This window comes from Salvelinus fontinalis, unplaced genomic scaffold (genome assembly GCF_029448725.1).
Source record: "Salvelinus fontinalis isolate EN_2023a unplaced genomic scaffold, ASM2944872v1 scaffold_0019, whole genome shotgun sequence".
NCBI classification, from domain to species: Eukaryota; Metazoa; Chordata; class Actinopteri; order Salmoniformes; family Salmonidae; genus Salvelinus; species Salvelinus fontinalis.
In genome coordinates, this window is record NW_026600228.1 from 599726 (window position 1) to 610378 (window position 10653).

General features: G+C 44.7%; 1 protein-coding gene across 1 annotated transcript in view; it reads right to left on the reverse strand.

Annotated features, from left to right (window-relative positions):
* LOC129842160 (uncharacterized) overlaps nt 1-6776 on the reverse strand; it is a 71067-nt gene extending 64291 nt beyond the window's left edge. Inside the window, exon 1 of the mRNA XM_055910575.1 lies at nt 6574-6776. The gene's annotated coding sequence lies outside the window, so the exon portion shown is untranslated. The remainder of the gene's footprint in view (nt 1-6573) is intronic.
* Between the last annotated feature and the right edge of the window lie 3877 nt (nt 6777-10653).

The window sequence follows — 10653 nt, forward strand, 5'->3', positions numbered from 1 at the left end:
GCTCTCTGTCTCTCTCTGCCTCTATTTCTCGCTCTCTCTCTCTCTCTCTCTCTCTCTCTCTCTCTCTCTCTCTCTCTCCCACCCTCTCTCTCTTTATTTCTCCCCCCTCTCTCTCCCTCCCCATCTCTCTCTCTTTATTTCTCCCCCCTCTCTCTCCCTCCCATCTCTCTCTCTTTATTTCTCCCCCTCTCTCTCCCTCCCTCATCTCTCTCTCGCCCCCCCTCTCTCTCCCCATCTCTCTCTCTCTCTCTCTCCCTCTTTCCCTACCTTTGACTGTGATGTTCTATCAATGTAACTCCAAGTTAAAACCCACACCGCTTGCAACTCCTTCCTTGTGTCCCTATTGATCCTACCCGAACAAATACTATGTTTTTAGTCTGTGAAATCGTTTCACTGAAATCCTCTTAATGTTATTGGTAGTAAACAGACATTAGGCATATAAATGTCCCTTTAACCTTTCACCTCTCCCAATATCTGTGGAAGGCACACGTTCACAAAGACAGTCACCCCTGCTTTTGCCTGTTGCCAGCAGCTCACTACTGGATGTAGTATGTCTCTACCTCTGAACTAAGGGTTTTACTCTCTCTACAGTGTGTGTTAGAGTTTGTATGTTCTATTTTAGAGCAGACTAATAGAGTGTGTTATAGTGTATGTCTCAGTACAGACTACTGTCCCATCTATAGCCTGAACTAATAACACCCTGCTCTATGCTCCTGGGAGGACCAGACTGAACTAATAACACTCTGCTCTATGCTCCTGGGAGGACCACTAGACTGAACTAATAACACCCTACTCTATGCTCCTGGGAGGACCACCAGACTGAACTAATAACACCCTGCTCTATGCTCCTGGGAGGACCACCAGACTGAACTAATAACACCCTGCTCTATGCTCCTGGGAGGACCACCAGACTGAACTAATAACACCCTGCTCTATGCTCCTGGGAGGACCACCAGACTGAACTAATAACACCCTGCTCTATGCTCCTGGGAGGACCACCAGACTGAACTAATAACACCCTGCTCTATGCTCCTGGGAGGACCACTAGACTGAACTAATAACACCCTGCTCTATGCTCCTGGGAGGACCACCAGACTGAACTAATAACACCCTGCTCTATGCTCCTGGGAGGACCACCAGACTGAACTAATAACACCCTGCTCTATGCTCCTGGGAGGACCACCAGACTGAACTAATAACACCCTGCCTTATGCTCCTGGGAGGACCAGACTGAACTAATAACACCCTGCTCTATGCTCCTGGGAGGACCAGACTGAACTAATAACACCCTGCTCTATGCTCCTGGGAGGACCACTAGACTGTACTAATAACACCCTGCTCTATACTCCTGGGAGGACCACCAGACTGAACTAATAACACCCTGCTCTATGCTCCTGGGAGGACCACCAGACTGAACTAATAACACCCTGCTCTATGCTCCTGGGAGGACCACTAGACTGAACTAATAACACCCTGCTCTATGCTCCTGGGAGGACCACCAGACTGAACTAATAACACCCTGCTCTATGCTCCTGGGAGGACCACCAGACTGAACTAATAACACCCTGCTCTATGCTCCTGGGAGGACCACCAGACTGAACTAATAACACCCTGCTCTATGCTCCTGGGAGGACCAGACTGAACTAATAACACCCTGCTCTATGCTCCTGGGAGGACCACCAGACTGAACTAATAACACCCTGCTCTATGCTCCTGGGAGGACCACCAGATTGAACTAATAACACCCTGCTCTATGCTCCTGGGAGGACCACCAGACTGAACTAATAACACCCTGCTCTATGCTCCTGGGAGGACCACCAGACTGAACTAATAACACCCTGCTCTATGCTCCTGGGAGGACCACCAGACTGAACTAATAACACCCAGCTCTATGCTCCTGGGAGGACCACCAGACTGAACTAATAACACCCTACTCTATGCTCCTGGGAGGACCACCAGACTGAACTAATAACACCCTGCTCTATGCTCCTGGGAGGACCACTAGACTGAACTAATAACACCCTGCTCTATGCTCCTGGGAGGACCACCAGACTGAACTAATAACACCCTGCTCTATGCTCCTGGGAGGACCACTAGACTGAACTAATAACACCCTGCTCTATGCTCCTGGGAGGACCACCAGACTGAACTAATAACACCCTGCTCTATGCTCCTGGGAGGACCAGACTGAACTAATAACACCCTGCTCTATGCTCCTGGGAGGACCACCAGACTGAACTAATAACACCCTGCTCTATGCTCCTGGGAGGACCACCAGACTGAAAGGTAGATTGTGACACCTTTCTCAGGTCCACTCCTAAATTAAAAACATTATACAAGCAGAACCAACTCCCACAGGTCACATACTGCTGTGATGTTTGTGTGTGTATACTAAGATGACTGTTCCCAGTGATCGGGTAGTGATGGACTCTGAGCCTCATTACTACATAGCACCCTGCTGACAAAATAACCCCATTTCAAACTCTATTCGGAGTGCCATCCCATATGTAGGATTCACCTTCCCTAAAACAATCACAATCATCCTCATAAAACCTCAGATTCGGCAGCATTCAAAACCGTTATGCAAATATGCCGTCATGCAAAACCAACCTAACCAAACATCTTCTGCTGATTTGTTTGTTTTTGTTTGTCTCTGCCTCATTCTCTCTCAATCAGCTCTGGCTTTCATTTGATTTCATTTTCCCTGAGTCATTATAGAAACGTTTGTTTGGTCATTATAGAAGTGTGTGTTCTAGACTGGGTCATTGTAGAAATGTGTGTTCTAGGGAGAGTGAATGATCAGCCCTCTGCTCTCAGTGTCTCAGGCCTCCTGCTTAACACATGACTGATGGTTCAATCTGGCACTTATTTTATATTATATTGTCATCTTCAAGAATAAAGTAGGTTTTTACTTTTTAAGCTTGAGTTACTTAATTCAGCTTCTTTACTTGAATGCACTTACTGTAAGTGGTTGTCGAAAAGAATGTCTGCTAAAGGACTGAAATAAAACATGGAGTAAAGGGGGGGTAGCTAACGTCATATGACACCATCCTAATGATAGAACTGGCAGGCAGAAGGGAGTGGAGAGGGAGAGGGGATGGAGAGGAGACAGAGAGAGAGTGTATGGATGTAGGGATGAGAAAGAGGACTGGGTGGGGTCCAAATTCGATGATGTCCAGGGTTTCCCACTGGCTTGGAGAGGCAGGATGTTGCATTAGAATAGTTTGGAGTAGCCTCATCCTCTGTCCTGGTCTCCTGTCCTCCACTTACTGATGGTTGACAGCGTGTGTGGCGGATGGGGCTAATTCAACATCCTGCCTGCCTCTCCAAGCCAATTGGAAACCCTGGACATTGTCTCCTTTGGCCTCCACCCAGCCCTCTTTCTTTCACACATGCGCATGTGTGTATCTGTCCGCGAATGTGTGTGTGTGAGTGTACGTGTCTGTACGTGAGTGTGTGTGTCTGTGCGCGAGTGTGTGTGTCTGTGTGTGTGTGTGTGTCTGTGTGTGTGTGTATGAGTGTATCTACCTGTATGTGGCTGTCTGTCTGAGAGGCCCCAGAGGGAGATAGGATAACAGGTGGGACCGCTGCCATAGATCAGGGTCACACAGCACAATGCTTCACTCTCCTTTGATGCTGATACCATCATCATCCCTGTGTGTGTGTGTGTGTGTGTTCAGCCCTGTTCCCTATTTCACCGCTCAGCAGCTTTACATCAGTTCCTCAGCCTGTGTCTCCCTCCTGCCCCCAGATCCAATAACAGCGACAGTGAGACAATTACCTGCTTTAATGACCACCCTCATCCCCCCCCCCCCCCCCCCCCCACACACACACACACACACACACACACACACACACACACACACACACACACACACACACACACACACACACACACACACACACACACACACACACACACACATATACAGGAGATGAAAGGGAGAGAGGAACGTTTGTGTGTGTCTGTGGGTGTGTGTGTGTGGGGGGGGGGGGGGTTAGAGTGTAATAAAGGAACAAAAGAATGATATGTATATATGTGTATGTGTGTGTGTGTGTGTATACACACACACACATATGTACAGTTGAAGTCGGAAATTTACATACACTTAGTTTGGAGTCATTAAAACTCGTTTTTCAACCACTCCACAAATTTCTTGTTAACAAACTATAGTTTTGGCAAGTCGGTTAGGACATCTACTTTGTGCATGACGCAAGTCATTTTTCCAACAATTGTTTACAGACAGATTATTTCACTTATAATTCACTGTATCACAATTCCAGTGGGTCAGAAGTTTACAACCACTAAGTTGACAGTGCCTTTAAACAGAATTTTCTTGTAAAATTCCAGAAAATTAAGTCATGGCTTTAGAAGCTTCTGATAGGCTAATTGACATAATTTTAGTCAATTGGAGGTGTACCTGTGGATGTATTTCAAGGCCTACCTTCAAACTCAGTGCCTCTTCGCTTGACATCATGGGAAAATCAAAAGAAATTAGCCAAGACCTCAGAAAAAAAATTGTGGACCTCCACAAGTCTGGTTCATCCCTGGGAACAATTTCCAAAGGCCTGAAGGTACCACTTTCATCTGTACAAACAATAGTACGCAAGTATAAACACCATGGGACCACGCAGCTGTCATACCGCTCAGGAAGGAGATGCGTTCTGTCTCCTAGAGATGAATGTACTTTGGTGCGAAAAGTGCAAATCAATCCCAGAACAACAGCAAAGGACCTTGTGAAGATGCTGGAGGAAACAGGTACAAAAGTATCTATATCCACAGTAAAATGAGTCCTATATAGACATAACCTGAAAGGCCACTCAGTAAGGAAGAAGCCACTGCTCCAAAACCGCCATCAAAAAGCCAGACTACGGTTTGCAACTGCACATGAGGACAAAGATCATACTTTTTGGAGTAATGTCTTCTGGTCTGATGAAACAAAAATAGAACTGTTTGGCCTTAATGACCATTGTTATGTATGGAGGAAAAAGGGGGAGGCTTGCAAGCCGAAGAACACCATCCCAACCGTGAAGCACATGGGTGACAGCATCATGTTGTGGGGGTGCTTTGCGCAGGAGGGACTGGTGCACTTCACTAAATAGATGGCTTCATGAGGATGGAAAATTATGTGGATATATTGAAGCAACATCTCAAGACATCAATCAAGAAGTTAAAGCTTGGTCGAAAATGGGTCTTCCAAATGGACAATGACACCAAGCAAAATTCCAAAGTTGTGGCAACATGGCTTCTGGACAACAATAAGGTATCGGAGTGGCCATCATAAAGCTCTGACCTCAATCCTATAGAAAATTTGTGGGCAGAACTGAAAAAGCGTGTGCAAGCAAGGAGGCCTACAAACCTGACTCAGTTACACCAGCTCTGTCAGGAGGAATGGGCCAAAGTTCACCCAACTTACTGTGGGAAGCTTGTGGAAGGCTACCCAAAACGTTTGACCTAAGTTAAACAATTTAATGGCAATGCTACCAAATACTAATTGAGTGTATGTAAACTTCTGACCCACTGGGAATGTGATGAAAGAAATAAAAGCTGAAATAATTAATTCTCTCTACTATTATTCTGACATTTCATATTCTTAAAATAAAGAGGTGATCCTAACTGATCTTAGACAGGGAATTTTTATTCGGATTAAATGTCAGGAGTTGTGAAAAACTGAGTTTAAATGTATTTGGCCAAGGTGTATGTAAACTTCTGACTTCAACTGTATTTCTATGTATGTATTTATATATTTATTGTGCCCTATTTATGTTCCAAATAGATTGTTATACACTTGCAGAGCATGGTCCCTGGCTTGTCACCAATTCCTGAAAGACACTAAACATTCACTGCAATTATCTAGATGTGGGGTTCCTAATAGACGTGATTAAATAATGATTTGTCAGTGTTGTTGTGACGTGTGTTGTTGTGACGTGTGTTGTTGTGGATCAGATGGTGGAGTGTGTTTCTGTCTCTGTTCAGTTACCATGACGATGCTCATTAATGAAAGATAGCTTAAAGAAGCTAATTCATCCTTCTTGTGTTCTCTCTTTCCCTCTATTCTCTTTCTCTTACACCATTCTTTAAAAAAGAAATATTTTAGAATTTTTTTAGTGGGTAGATCAGCCTTAATATTGCAGATAGATTGTAGCTTCCATCAATGTAAGTTAGTTGTCTGCATCACTTCCAATCCCCAAAATATATTTTTTGCCAATACATATATTTAGTGTCTATTTCCATGTGTTTGTCATTGCATAACTGCATTTAAAAGGATCTAACTCCATGTCCAGGACACCATAAAGTCTTGGGTCAAGCGGAACCACTAGTGAGTGTTATCTTCCTCTCCTCTGTCAGACTGGGCCGTAGTACAACTCACAGTATAATGTCATAGAGCCTAAGGTAAGAACTGGAGACCTATAACATGTCCTTCTGCTCACAATAGACATCATTAGATCCCCTTACCTTTACTGAACCCACAGCAGAAATGCACACACACACACGCACGCGCACGCGCACGCGCACACACACACACCGTCATTATGTAACATCGTTAGTTGTCGTTAGATGTCTTTCCTTACCTCTACTGAAGAACAGCAGGTAGCTGTTCATTTCATGTTCTGATGGCCAGGTGTAACCATGACATACACACAGAATCCAAAAGAGAGGAAGAAAAAGAGAAAGGGAGAGGGGGAGGGAGAGCGATAGAGAGAGCGAGAGAGTGAGAGCGAGAGTGAGAGAGAAAGAGATAGAGAGAGTGTGAGAGAGAGAGCGCAAGAGAGAGATAGCGAGAGAGAGAGTGAGAGAAATGTGAGAGAGTGAGAGAGAGAGCGCGAGAGAGATAGAGAGAGAGAGAGTGAGAGAGAGCGCGAGAGAGAGATAGAGAGAGAGAGTGAGAGAGAGCGCGAGAGAGATAGAGAGAGAGAGTGAGAGAGAGCGCGAGAGAGATAGAGAGAGGAAGAAAGACAGAGAATGTTACTGTCAGGAACTCAGTCAGTCATTCAGAAGGAATATGTCTAACCATAATTACATGTGATGCTTCTAATTATAAAAGCTCATGAAGTCATAGATTATATTTCTCCCATCTCTCCCTTTCCTCACCCCTCCTCACCCCTCTCCATCCCCCTCTTAAAGTCTCTCAACCCTCCCTCTGATATGAAAAGAGGCTGTCCGTCAGTGTTGAGAGGACCCAAGCCTCCTTCCAACTCTTTATCATTCCCTGAGTTTCTCTCCCTCCGTCTCTCCAGACTAATCTAAAGCAGCACGTCAGCCATTTTAATCTGTGTCTGTTATATGAAGAGTGTCCCATCTGGGCTGCCGTACACTTGAAGATTAATGAACCCAATTTGCAGTAGTGACCTTTTGGCTGCTAAAGTGCTGCGGCTGTAAGCCTCTTAATGCGCCTTTTAGAAATGTTGTTCCAGCCCCTTCAGATAAGAGGAGGAGAACCCCGTCACTACTGCTGTGAATATGGATGAAAGGAGTTCTAAGTGGCTCCATCTGAAGAGAAGTTTCAATGGGAAAGTAGAGCAGTCATCAGATTCAGTGTATCTTGACCAGTCAGTTTACAGTCATCGTCAATGTTCACATGTGTGTTGGGTAACGGAGAACTGAAGACTTGACTTTAGCTCAGCAGGCTAACACAGTTCTGTGGAATGCAGATGACAAGGTTCAAACTCAGCTGGTCACATCAGCACCTTCTCTCTGTGTCCCTGAGGGCAGTTAAATGTGTGTTCTGTAAGGCTGTGATTGGGTGTGTTTGCGTTAATAGTGGTACAATGTCTCCTCAACCTGAGTACTCAGATGGTGTTAATAGTGGTAGAATGTCTCCTCAACCTGAGTACTCAGATGGTGTTAATAGTGGTAGAATGTCTCCTCAACCTGAGTACTCAGATGGTGTTAATAGTGGTAAAATGTCTCTTCAACCTGAGTACTCAGATGGTGTTAATAGTGGTACAATGTCTCCTCAACCTGAGTACTCAGATGGTGTTAATAGTGGTACAATGTCTCCTCAACCTGAGCACTCAGATGGTGTTAATAGTGGTACAATGTCTCCTCAACCTGAGTACTCAGATGGTGTTAATAGTGGTTCAATGTCTCCTCAACCTGAGTACTCAGATGGTGTTAATAGTGGTACAATGTCTCCTCAACCTGAGTACTCAGATGATGTTAATAGTTGTACAATGTCTCCTCAACCTGAGTACTCAGATGGTGTTAATAGTGGTACAATGTCTCCTCAACCTGAGCACTCAGATGATGTTAATAGTTGTACAATCTCTCCTCAACCTAAGTACTCAGATGGTGTTAATAGTGGTACAATGTCTCCTCAACCTGAGTACTCAGATGGTGTTAATAGTGGTACAATGTCTCCTCAACCTGAGTACTCAGATGGTGTTAATAGTGGTACAATGTCTCCTCAACCTGAGTCGTAGGATTTCATTTGATAAATCTATACAGCTTCTGAAACATGGTTTTTAATTAAAGCCCTCATTCACCACGGTGATGCGTCATGTTTTCCGATTCAAACACAGACAGGTATAATTCAACACATTATACATAATTCAACAACTGCTTTCTATCCCTCAGCAAAGCAACTGCTTTCTATCCCTCGGCGAAGCAACTGCTTTCTATCCCTCAGTGAAGCAACTGCTTTCTATCCCTCAGTGAAGCAACTGCTTTCTATCCCTCAGTGAAACAACTGCTTTCTATCCCTCAGTGAAGCAACTGCTTTCTATCCCTCAGTGAAGCAACTGCTTTCTATCCCTCAGTGAAGCAACTGCTTTCTATCCCTCAGTGATCAACTGCTTTCTATCCCTCAGTGAAACAACTGCTTTCTATCCCTCAGTGAAGCAACTTCTTTCTATCCCTCAGTGAAACAACTGCTTTCTATCCCTCAGCGAAGCAGCTGCTTTCTATCCCTCAGCGAAGCAACTGCTTTCTATCCCTCAGCGAAGCAACTGCTTTCTGTCCCTCAGCGAAGCAACTGCTTTCTATCCCTCAGTGAAACAACTGCTTTCTATCCCTCAGTGAAGCAACTGCTTTCTATCCCTCAGTGAAACAACTGCTTTCTATCCCTCAGCGAAGCAACTGCTTTCTATCCCTCAGCGAAGCAACTGCTTTCTATCCCTCAGTGAAACAACTGCTTTCTATCCCTCAGTGAAACAACTGCTTTCTATCCCTCAGTGAAGCAACTGCTTTCTATCCCTCAGTGAAACAACTGCTTTCTATCCCTCAGTGAAACAACTGCTTTCTATCCCTCAGTGAAACAACTGCTTTCTATCCCTCAGTGAAACAACTGCTTTCTATCCCTCAGTGAAACAACTGCTTTCTATCCCTCAGTGAAACAACTGCTTTCTATCCCTACAATGTCTCCTCAGGTTGAGGAGACATTGTACCACTATTAACACCATCTGAGTACTCAGGTTGAGGAGACATTGTACAGTGAAAAAACTGCTTTCTATCCCTCAGCGAAGCAACTGCTTTCTATCCCTCAGTGAAACAACTGCTTTCTATCCCTCAGTGATGCAACTGCTTTCTATCCCTCAGTGAAGCAACTGCTTTCTATCCCTCAGTGAAACAACTGCTTTCTATCCCTCTTGACTGCTTGTTCTCTCTTCTCTCTGCTCCGCTAAACGATGTAGAATACTGGCCTGTTGGAAACTACAACCACATCTGATGTATCTACAGAGAAAATACACATGGAGCTCACAAACAAAAATAAGGAATTCAAATAATGCTCTGTGGTGATTGGTTCATGTGTCGGTCAATTAGTTGTTGTTTAATAAAAAAATAAAAAATGGATAATTAACCGAAATGTCAGTTAATCGTTCAGCACTACTGCTGGGGTTTTACAGATTGTCCAGTCTAGTGTGTGAGGTTGTATAGAGGCATCAGTTTAACATGACAGGGACAGGCTGTTGAACAGATGATCGTTGGCTAACACACACACACACACACACACACACACACACACACACACACACACACACACACACACACACACACACACACACACACACACACACACACACACACACACACACACACACACACACACACACACACACACACACACACACACACACACACAGAGACCCCACCCCATTCACAGCATGCTCTGGGCTGTAATGCTGTCTCATAGCAACCAGAGAGCAGGACAAAGCGTGGAGGGATATTTATGTGTGTGGTCAGTCCGGTCAAAGCACGGTGAGACGACCATGATTCAACTTGGACTCTGGGAAAACCACAAAGACAGACTCTCCTCAATTGTTGTGATATAACATTGGATAATACCAGTTTATTCTCCAATGTTTCTTTCCTTTAACTCTTTCTCCTTCTTTCTGTCACTGTTTTTTCTCTCTCTCACACACAGAGAAGCTGACAGGACAGGACAGGACAGGACAAATAGATATTATCATACAGAGATATGACTGAGAATTGCATTGGGGATGGGTAAAGGGGGGATGGAGAGAGAGAAACAAAGAGAAAGGGGATACAGACAAAGAAGATGTACAAAAAGAGAGAGAGATTGACAGAGAGAGAGAGAGAGAGAGAGAGAGAGAGAGAGAGAGAGAGAGAGAGAGAGAGAGAGAGAGAGAGAGAGAGAGAGAGAGAGAGAGAGAGAGAGAGAGAGAGAGAGAGAGAGAGAGAGAGAGAGAGAG